Source organism: Xenopus tropicalis, chromosome 6 (assembly GCF_000004195.4).
Source record: "Xenopus tropicalis strain Nigerian chromosome 6, UCB_Xtro_10.0, whole genome shotgun sequence".
Taxonomy (NCBI): Eukaryota; Metazoa; Chordata; class Amphibia; order Anura; family Pipidae; genus Xenopus; species Xenopus tropicalis.
This window is the reverse complement of record NC_030682.2, coordinates 149,567,199-149,579,231: the sequence shown is the minus strand read 5'-3', so window position 1 is coordinate 149,579,231 and position 12,033 is coordinate 149,567,199.

Genomic DNA, 12,033 nt, shown 5'->3' with positions numbered 1-12,033 from the left:
CCCCCTACCCAACATCCCCCGGCAGGGCATTCCCCAACCCCCTCACTGCCCTTACCGTGAGGAACCTTCTACCCAAAATCCCCCGGCAGGGCATTCCCCAACCCCCTCACTGCCCTCACCGTGAGGAACCCCCTACCCAACATCCCCCGGCAGGGCATTCCCCAACCCCCTCACTGCCCTCTCCGTGAGGAACCCCCTACCCAACATCCCCCGGCAGGGCATTCCCCAACCCCCCTCACTGCCCTCACCGTGAGGAACCCCCCTACCCAACATCCCCTGGCAGGGCATTCCCCAACCCCCCTCACTGCCCTCACCGTGAGGAACCCCCTACCCAACATCCCCCGGCAGGGCATTCCCCAACCCCCCTCACTGCCCTCACCGTGAGGAACCCCCTACCCAACATCCCCCGGCAGGGCATTCCCCAACCCCCCTCACTGCCCTCACCGTGAGGAACCCCCTACCCAACATCCCCCGGCAGGGCATTCCCAAACTACCTCACTGCCCTCACTGTGAGGAACCCCCTACCCAACATCCCCCGGCAGGGCATTCCCCAACACCCTCACTACCCTCACCGTGAGGAACCCCCTACCCAACATCCCCCGGCAGGGCATTCCCCAACACCCTCACTGCCCTCACCGAGAGGAACCCCCTACCCAACATCCCCCGGCAGGGCATTCCCCAGCCCCCTCACTGCCCTCACCGTGAGGCACCACCTACCCAACATCCCCCGGCAGGGCATTCCCCAACACCCTCACTGCCCTCACCGTGAGGAACCCCCTACCCAACATCCCCCGGCAGGGCATTCCCCAACCCCCTCACTGCCCTCACCGTGAGGAACCCCCTACCCAACATCCCCCGGCAGGGCATTCCCCAACCCCCTCACTGCCCTCACCGTGAGGAACCCCCTACCCAACATCCCCCGGCAGGGCATTCCCCAACCCCCTCACTGCCCTCACCGTGAGGAACCCCCTCCCCAACATCCCCCGGCAGGGCATTCCCCAACCTCACTGCCCTCACCGTGAGGAACCCCCTACCCAACATCCCCCGGCAGGGCATTCCCCAACCCCCTCACTGCCCTCACCGTGAGGAACCCCCTACCCAACATCCCCCGGCAGGGCATTCCCCAACCCCCTCACTGCCCTCACCGTGAGGAACCCCCTACCCAACATCTCCCGGCAGGGCATTCCCCAACCCCCTCACTGCCCTCACTGTGAGGAACCCCCTACCCAACATCCCCCGGCAGGGCATTCCCCAACCCCCTCACTGCCCTCACTGTGAGGAACCCCCTACCCAACATCCCCTGGCAGGGCATTCCCCAACCCCCTCACTGCCCTCACCGTGAGGAACCTTCTACCCAACATCCCCCGGCAGGGCATTCTTCAACCCCCTCACTGCCCTCACTGTGAGGAACCCCCTACCCAACATCCCCCGGCAGGGCATTCCCCAACCCCCTCACTGCCCTCACTGTGAGGAACCCCCTACCCAACATCCCCCGGCAGGGCATTCCCCAACCCCCTCACTGCCCTCACCGTGAGGAACCTTCTACCCAACATCCCCCGGCAGGGCATTCCCCAACCCCCTCACTGCCCTCACCGTGAGGAACCCCCTACCCAACATCCCCCAGCAGGGCATTCCCCAACCCCCCTCACTGCCCTCACCGTGAGGAACCCCCTACCCAATATCCCCCGGCAGGGCATTCCCAAACCCCCTCACTGCCCTCACTGTGAGGAAACCCCCTACCCAACATCCCCTGGCAGGGCATTCCCCAACCCCCTCACTGCCCTCACCGTGAGGAACCCCCTACCCAACATCCCCCGGCAGGGCATTCTTCAACCCCCTCACTGCCCTCACTGTGAGGAATCCCCTACCCAACATCCCCCGGCTGGGCATTCCCCAACCCCCTCACTGCCCTCACCGTGAGGAACCCCCTACCCAACATCCCCCGGCAGGGCATTCCCCAACCCCCTCACTGCCCTTACCGTGAGGAACCTTCTACCCAAAATCCCCCGGCAGGGCATTCCCCAACCCCCTCACTGCCCTCACCGTGAGGAACCCCCTACCCAACATCCCCCGGCAGGGCATTCCCCAACCCCCTCACTGCCCTCTCCGTGAGGAACCCCCTACCCAACATCCCCCGGCAGGGCATTCCCCAACCCCCCTCACTGCCCTCACCGTGAGGAACCCCCTACCCAACATCCCCACGGCAGGGCATTCCCCAACCCCCCTCACTGCCCTCACCGTGAGGAACCCCCTACCCAACATCCCCCGGCAGGGCATTCCCCAACCCCCCTCACTGCCCTCACCGTGAGGAACCCCCTACCCAACATCCCCCGGCAGGGCATTCCCAAACTACCTCACTGCCCTCACTGTGAGGAACCCCCTACCCAACATCCCCCGGCAGGGCATTCCCCAGCCCCCTCACTGCCCTCACCGTGAGGCACCACCTACCCAACATCCCCCGGCAGGGCATTCCCCAACACCCTCACTGCCCTCACCGTGAGGAACCCCCTACCCAACATCCCCCGGCAGGGCATTCCCCAACCCCCTCACTGCCCTCACCGTGAGGAACCCCCTACCCAACATCCCCGGCAGGGCATTCCCCAACCCCCTCACTGCCCTCACCGTGAGGAACCCCCTACCCAACATCCCCCGGCAGGGCATTCCCCAACCCCCTCACTGCCCTCACCGTGAGGAACCCCCTCCCCAACATCCCCCGGCAGGGCATTCCCCAACCTCACTGCCCTCACCGTGAGGAACCCCCTACCCAACATTCCCCGGCAGGGCATTCCCCAATCCCCTCACCGTGAGGAACCCCCTACCCAACATCCCCCGGCAGGGCATTCCCCAACCCCCTCACTGCCCTCACCGTGAGGAACCCCCTACCCAACATCCCCCGGCAGGGCATTCCCCAACCCCCTCACTGCCCTCACCGTGAGGAACCCCCTACCCAACATCCCCCGGAAGGGCATTCCCCAACCCCCTCACTGCCCTCACCGTGAGGAACCCCCTACCCAACATCCCCCGGCAGGGCATTCCCAAACCACCTCACTGCCCTCACCGTGAGGAACCCCCTACCCAACATCCCCCGGCAGGGCATTCCCAAACCACCTCACTGCCCTCACCGTGAGGAACCCCCTACCCAACATCCCCCGGCAGGGCATTCCCAAACCACCTCACTGCCCTCACTGTGAGGAACCCCCTACCCAACATCCCCCGGCAGGGCATTCCCCAACCCCCTCACTGCCCTCACCGTGAGGAACCCCCTACCCAACATCCCCCAGCAGGGCATTCCCCAACCCCCTCACTGCCCTCACCGTGAGGAACCCCCTACCCAACATCCCCCGGCAGGGCATTCCCCAACCCCCTCACTGCCCTCACCGTGAGGAACCCCCTACCCAACATCCCCCGGCAGGGCATTCCCCAACCCCCTCACTGCCCTCACCGTGAGGAACCCCCTACCCAACATCCCCCGGCAGGGCATTCCCCAACCCCCTCACTGCCCTCACCGTGAGGAACCCCCTACCCAACATTCCCCGGCAGGGCAATCCCCAACACCCTCACTGCCCTCACCGTGAGGAACCACCTACCCAACATCCCCCAGCAGGGCATTCCCCAACCCCCTCACTGCCCTCACCGTGAGGAACCCCCTACCCAACATCCCCCGGAAGGGCATTCCCCAACACCCTCACTACCCTCACCGTGAGGAACCCCCTACCCAACATCCCCCGGCAGGGCATTCCCCAACACCCTCACTGCCCTCACCGAGAGGAACCCCCTACCCAACATCCCCCGGCAGAGCATTCCCCAGCCCCCTCACTGCCCTCACCGTGAGGCACCACCTACCCAACATCCCCCGGCAGGGCATTCCCCAACCCCCTCACTGCCCTCACCGTGAGGAACCCCCTACCCAACATCCCCCGGCAGGGCATTCCCCAACCCCCTCACTGCCCTCACCGTGAGGAACCCCCTACCCAACATCCCCCGGCAGGGCATTCCCCAACCCCCTCACTGCCCTCACCGTGAGGAACCCCCTACCCAACATCCCCCGGCAGGGCATTCCCCAACCCCTCACTGCCCTCACCGTGAGGAACCCCCTCCCCAACATCCCCCGGCAGGGCATTCCCCAACCTCACTGCCCTCACCGTGAGGAACCCCCTACCCAACATCCCCCGGCAGGGCATTCCCCAATCCCCTCACCGTGAGGAACCCCCTACCCAACATCCCCCGGCAGGGCATTCCCCAACACCCTCACTGCCCTCACCGAGAGGAACCCCCTACCCAACATCCCCCGGCAGAGCATTCCCCAGCCCCCTCACTGCCCTCACCGTGAGGCACCACCTACCCAACATCCCCCGGCAGGGCATTCCCCAACCCCCTCACTGCCCTCACCGTGAGGAACCCCCTACCCAACATCCCCCGGCAGGGCATTCCCCAACCCCCTCACTGCCCTCACCGTGAGGAACCCCCTACCCAACATCCCCCGGCAGGGCATTCCCCAACCCCCTCACTGCCCTCACCGTGAGGAACCCCCTACCCAACATCCCCCGGCAGGGCATTCCCCAACCCCTCACTGCCCTCACCGTGAGGAACCCCCTCCCCAACATCCCCCGGCAGGGCATTCCCCAACCTCACTGCCCTCACCGTGAGGAACCCCCTACCCAACATCCCCCGGCAGGGCATTCCCCAATCCCCTCACCGTGAGGAACCCCCTACCCAACATCCCCCGGAAGGGCATTCCCCAACCCCCTCACTGCCCTCACCGTGAGGAACCCCCTACCCAACATCCCCCGGCAGGGCATTCCCCAACCCCCTCACTGCCCTCACCATGAGGAACCCCCTACCCAACATCCCCCAGCAGGGCATTCCCCAACCCCCTCACTGCCCTCACCGTGAGGAACCCCCTACCCAACATCCCCCAGCAGGGCATTCCCCAACACCCTCACTGCCCTCACCGTGAGGAACCACCTACCCAACATCCCCTGGCAGGGCATTCCCCAGCCCCCTCACTGCCCTCACCATGAGGAACCCCCTACCCAACATCCCCCGGCAGGGCATTCCCCAACCCCCTCACTGCCCTCACCGTGAGGAACCCCCTACCCAACATCCCCCGGCAGGGCATTCCCCAACCCCCTCACTGCCCTCACCGTGAGGAACCCCCTACCCAACATCCCCCGGCAGGGCATTCCCCAACCCCCTCACTGCCCTCACCGTGAGGAACCCCCTACCCAACATCCCCCGGCAGGGCATTCTCCAACCCCCTCACTGCCCTCACTGTGAGGAACCCTCTACCCAACATCCCCTGGAGGAGTATAAATGCAGAGCAGGGAATCATGGGAAAAGGGTCTGTACCCCCAAACTATTTTCTGGGATTTTACCCAGTGGATTATTATGTGTCAGACTAATTGCTCTCAAAGAAATCCTATAAGGAACAGGCACAAGTGTGCTCAGTTTGCTCCTCTCTCACCCTCCCATCACAATTGGCTCCCCCTCCCATCTCTGTTTAATCTGAGTTGCCAGCAGCCAGAGCTGCAACAGGAAGCTACGGAGCTCAAGCTTAAATGGCAGCTGCTATCTTAAACAAACAGAGGGAGCTTCTAGGACTGTTATTCGCGCAGATAAAGCTTTCTGCAGAATGAATATAGGGTTCTAGGTGGCACTAATGTGGTGAATCTATTGGCAGTAAATGCCAAAATGCCTTTCTTCCCCTTTAATGTGTTAAATAACTCCATATATTTGAATTCATAGATCCTTCTTTCTCTTTCAGTTTTAAAGCTCTCTTTTAGAATTAACACCTTCATGCCCTGAAACCTGTGGTCCTGATTGCAGAAGTGTTGCCCCCACTGGTGTGTCACATGCTTTGGTCTTGATCTTATGCTGGTGATGGTTCATCCTCGTGCACAGTTTTTGCCCTGTTTCTTTAATGTACATTTGTCCTGTAGAGCACCTATAATCATGTACCCCACATTGAAGGAAGCAATTTGATCTTTGCACAGGATGTACTTGCGAGTTTCACATCTAACAGAAGGTATTCCGCTTGTTTAGTTTCTTCAGAATACGCTCTGTATTCACGTAGTGCACTAAATGGACAATCAGTTCTTTATGGCACTGGTTAAAGGAGAACTAAAGCCAAACTAAAGAATCAAGGTAGAAATGTTGAATATTATATTTTGTGCTTCCGCATCAGCCCAAGGCAACCCCAGCCCTTTAGCAGGGAAGATCTGTTCCCCCAGTAGCCCCCATCTCCTTTTCTGCTGATTCCCAACACATACTCTGTTCTAGTGTCACTTACCTGAGCTTAGGGACCGACACACAATATACTTATTATATAGACTATAAATGTGATGATACAAGGTTGGCAGCTCAGAAACCAGTGCAATTAGCATCAGCTTTTAATAATCAGCCCTGTAGCATCAGCTTATATTACAGACCAACCGCCGCCTAGAGCCCACTGAGCATGTAGGCAGTACATTCAGGCTCCCCCACCAATATTTCTCTCCCAGGCTAGTCTTTTCAAGCAGCGTGCCACCCAATGGAATCCATCTTCCCCCCTTTCTACTGGCAGTCCAGTGTACCCCAGATACCCCTCTGCCCTTCTGCAAGACAGGACTTTTTCTGTGGCACCTCTCTGGCTGGAAGCCTCCTATCACTAGCCCTGGTCCTACCACTGTAAGCCTCACTGAGTTAGGGCTGCGGCTCTAAGCCAAACTCGCTCCTGGATTGGGTTTGGGCTACCTGTACTCTCTGGCCTGCCTCACTTGCACACCTAGTGCACGCTCCACACCAGCTATCCTCTCTATCTCCTCCTACCCAGGGGCAAGAGGGGTTGGAGAGGTACATGCCTGGTGCCCCCCCCACTGCTGCACCCTAGGCAGGTGCCTCTTCTGCCTACCCATAGTTCCGGCCCTGTTCCTTCCTCCCAGAGAACTCCTTGTAAGATTCTTGTAAAATATAGGAATATTGATATTGTGGGTTCCAATATTTTATTAAATCTATAATGAAACCTTTTCTTCCAATAGAGGAAACAGCCTAATTAGCTTAGCATCTGGGTGTCTGGTCCAAACAATAGGAGTTTCCTAATTTGGAAAACAAAGGTACTGCTCTGGGAAAGGTTTGGTCACACCTAAACTCTAATTAACATTATCAAAGGGTGAAGGACACTGGTGACATGCATAATCAGTTAGTTCAGGAAGGACAGACATTGACTACATGACAATTTGACTATCCAAAATGGAGGACGGGTAACTTCCTGTAACTGACTGGTTTGTGCTAGCATCATTCAAATGGACCAATCAGGAGAGACTTCTAGAAAGTTCTAGAATCCACCCCTCTCTCCTGTATATAGGTTGGTTTCAGTAGGGCATGGGTAGACTCAGGGGCCAGGAGAGGAGTGACCACTGTACCAAACCAGAGGGAATCCTGACACCATGGACCAGACACTTATCAAACCTAAGGAGAGGGATACTTATGCTGTATAATCTTCTAGAGTTAAGGTTTCATAGAGCGTGTTTATAAGGTGTGGTGTGGGATATAGTTATTATTTAGGTGGTTGGGCCTCTGTGTTTCATTTAAGTGTATTGTTTTGTGTATATTGTAATCTATTGTTTATCCATTTTATCTGCTTTATCATTTATGTTTATGTAAATATTTGTTTCCAATCAATATAAAATCATTTTTTACATTTATTGTTCAGTGATCTCTTTGCTACACTATACTGTAGAACTTTAGTTATATTAATAATCTTACATCCTGAACCAGCTTCCCCTCCAGCTTGATGATTCTACTGAAGGCTCCAAAATCCCCCGGACCTCCCCCTTGGGCTGGGTTCCCTCTTTTATCCCTATTGAACTCTCTTGCCCCTAGTGGCCAAAAACTATACTACACCCATTAACCAATAACGCAACACTTATTGCCACTAGTGATGGGCGAAATGTTTTGCCAGGCATTGATTTGCGGCGATTTTTTGCATTTCACCATTGGCGGATTGTTTCGCGGAACGGATGAAAACATTCGCCGCAGAAAAATTTGCCGCACGTCCAAAAATTGTTGCCGGCGTCAAAAAAGAATAGTTGTGGGCTTCAAAAGAATAGCCGTGCGGCGAAATAATAGCCGTGCGACGAAACAATAGCCGCGGGCGACGAAATAATAGCCGCAGGCGACAAAACAATAGCCGCGCGATGAAATAATAGCTGCGGGCGACGAAACAATAGGGTTAGACACGATAAATGTAAACAAGGCACCTGGGCCAGATGGAATACACCCTCGGGTACTGAGAGAGCTAGGGGCAGAATTGCAGTGGCCCTTGTTTCTGATATTCTCAGACTCTCTTTCATCAGGTATGGTACCTAGGGATTGGAAGAAGGCGAATGTCATTCCCATATTTAAAAAGGGAGTAAGATCTCAGCCTGGCAATTATAGGCCTGTAAGTCTGACATCCGTGGTGGGCAAGTTATTTGAAGGCTTGTTAAGGGATCACATTCAAAATTATGTAGTGGAGAATGGTATTATGAGCAGTAATCAGCATGGCTTTATGAAGGACAGGTCATGTCAGACCAATTTAATTGCTTTTTATGATGAGGTAAGTAAGAAGCTGGACAGTGGGGATGCAGTAGATATAATCTATTTGGATTTTGCCAAAGCATTTGATACCGTTCCCCACAAACGACTGCTTTCTAAGCTAAGGTCTATTGGTCTTAGTGATGTCGTTTGCACATGGATAGAAAACTGGCTACAGGATCGGGTACAGAGGGTGGTTGTTAATGGCACATTCTCTACTTGGAATAAGGGTCTCAGTGGGGTCCCTCAGGGTTCTGTACTGGGTCCACTTTTGTTTAATTTGTTCATAAATGACTTAGGGGAGGGTATTATGGGTAATGTATCAGTGTTTGCAGATGACACAAAACTCTGCAGACCAGTCAATTCTATCCAGGATGTGACATCCCTGCAGCAGGATCTTGACCAACTGGCAATCTGGGCAGCTAAGTGGCAGATGAGATTTAATGTGGATAAATGTAAGGTCATGCACCTGGGATGTAAAAATATGCAAGCCCCGTATACCCTTAATGGGACTGCACTAGGCAAATCCATAATGGAGAAGGACCTTGGAGTCCTTGTAGATAATAAACTTGGCTGTAGCAAGCAATGCCAGGCAGCAGCTGCAAGGGCAAACAGGGTATTGAGCTGTATTAAAAGGGGTATAGATTCACGGGAGGAGGGGGTTATTCTTCCCCTTTACAGAGCGCTGGTAAGGCCCCATCTAGAATATGCTGTTCAGTTTTGGTCTCCAGTGCTCAAACGGGACATTATTGAGTTAGAGAGGGTCCAGAGAAGGGCAACTAAGCTGGTAAAGGGTATGGAAAGTCTCGGTTATGGGGAAAGACTGGCCCAGTTGGGTCTGTTTACACTGGAGAAGAGGCGCTTAAGAGGTGACATGATAACTATGTATAAATATATAAAGGGATCATATAATAACCTTTCTAATGTTTTATATACCAGTAGGGCCTTCCAACGGACATGAGGGCACCCACTCCGTTTAGAAGAAGGGAGGTTCCATTTAAACATTCGGAAAGGATTTTTTACAGTGAGAGCTGTGAGGTTCTGGAATTCCCTCCCCGAATCAGTCGTGCTGGCTGATACATTATATAACTTTATATAGGGGCTGGATGGATTCTTAGCAAGTGAGGGAATACAGGGTTATGGGAGATAGCTCTTAGTACAAGTGAGGGAATACAGGGGTAGGGGGGATAACTCTCAGTACAAATGAGGGAATATAGGGGTAGGGGAGATAGCTCTCAGTACAAGTGAGGGAATACAGGGGTAGGGGGGATAGCTCTCAGTACAAGTGAGGGAATACAGGGGTAGGGGGATAGCTCTCAGTACAAGTGAGGGAATACAGGGGTAGGGGGGATAGCTCTCAGTACAAGTGAGGGAATACAGGGGTATGGGGAGATAGCTCTCAGTACAAGTGAGGGAATACAGGGGTAGGGGAGATAGCTCTCAGTACAAGTGAGGGAATACAGGGGTAGGGGAGATAGCTCTCAGTACAAGTGAGGGAATACAGGGTTATGGGAGATAGCTCTCAGTACAAGTGAGGGAATACAGGGGTAGGGGAGACAGCTCTCAGTACAAGTGAGGGAATACAGGGGTATGGGAGATAGCTCTCAGTACAAGTGAGGGAATACAGGGGTAGGGGAGATAGCTCTCAGTACAAGTGAGGGAATACAGGGGTAGGGGGGGATAGCTCTCAGTACAAGTGAGGGAATACAGGGGTAGGGGAGATAGCTCTCAGTACAAGTGAGGGAATACAGGGGTAGGGGGGGATAGCTCTCAGTACAAGTGAGGGAATACAGGGGTAGGGGAGATAGCTCTCAGTACAAGTGAGGGAATACAGGGGTAGGGGGGATAGCTCTCAGTACAAGTGAGGGAATACAGGGGTATGGGAGATAGCTCTTAGTACTAGTTGATCCAGGGACTGGTCCGATTGCCATCTTGGAGTCAGGAAGGAATTTTTTCCCCTCTGTGGCAAATTAGAGAGGCTTCAGATGGGTTTTTTTTGCCTTCCTCTGGATCAACTGGCAGTTAGGCAGGTTATATATAGGCATTATGGTTGAACTTGATGGACGTATGTCTTTTCTCAACCCAACTTACTATGTTACTATGTTACTATGTAATAGCCGCACGACAAAATAATAGCCGCGGGCGACAATTTTTTTTGTCGCACGACATTTTTGCCGTTTCGTAAATTTTTCACCGTTTCGCGGATCTTTTGAAAGATTCGCGAATTTTTCGGCGAAGCGAAACGGAACAGATTCGCTCATCACTAATTGCCACCTAGTTGACTACTTACAGAATAACAGCTTAACTATAATAATTATTGTTAACACTTATTTCCATTACACTGGGGAATTACCAATGACACTTCTACCAGAATACAGAATACTAGTATTGAATTTTGGTTTTAGTCTATCTAATTGGGATACTGAATAATATTAAAATCACCACATATTAGTAATGTATCTTTGTGGTACTTTTCTTACTCGTGAGCCACAGTCAAATGTAAGAAGACTTGGGGAGCAACACAAGCACCATAAAAGTTCATGGAGGAGCCAAATAAGGGCTGTGATTGGCTATTAGGGGCCTCTATGCACCCTATCAGCTTACAGGGGGCTTTATTTGGTAGGAAATCTTGTTTTTATTCAACCAAAACTTGCCCCCAAGTCAGGAATTCAAAAATAACTCCCTGGTTTGGGGGCACTGAGAGCAACATCCAAGGGGTTGGGGAGCAACATGTTGCCCTGAGCCGCTGGTTGGTACAGTGTACTTCTTTAATACAATGTATTTGGTTTTGATTAGGTGCATACAAATTAACCAGTGTATAACATTTTTCATATATAGTACAAACAATAAACAAATATTACCCTTTGTGGTGGCCAAACCAGTCATTTTTCATAAAATTTTCGCAAAAAAAAAAAAATATTTTCACTTCCGTTTCCTTGAAGATCCTTCTTTTGTCTTGAAACTTTAGGGCTTTATGACTTTTGACTCTGGTTTGTTGTGTGACAGTTTGATAAGTTGAGGTTTTGGTACGAGAATTTGAAAAACTAAAATTTTGCCGGCCGACAATTTGGAAAAAGACATTCAAGGAAATTAGTTTAGTCGAGTTTTAAAATAAAAAAATTAAGAAATTATAGTGTTTTAGTAAATGTGCCCCTAAGAGTAAACAAACATGTTAGAGCCTCTGAGAACCCTTCTTTTTCCTTTCCACTGTGTGTTTTTTCTGCCCTACCCTTCAGTGGATGGTGGGTAGCTGGGCAATGTAGGGGGGCAGGCAGCCTGGGGGTCCACGCTCAGGGGAAAAAATGGAATCCCAGAGGAAACAAAGGGAATCCCTTGTTGGGTTTTTTAATTCCGCTGCTGAGATCAGTGCCAGTACGTGTGTGGGAGTCACTAATACTCGCTGTGAATCCATGCCTGGCGAAAAAATTCACTCATCACTAGTTACCATGCTGGGGCACCAATGTACACAATAATGTCATT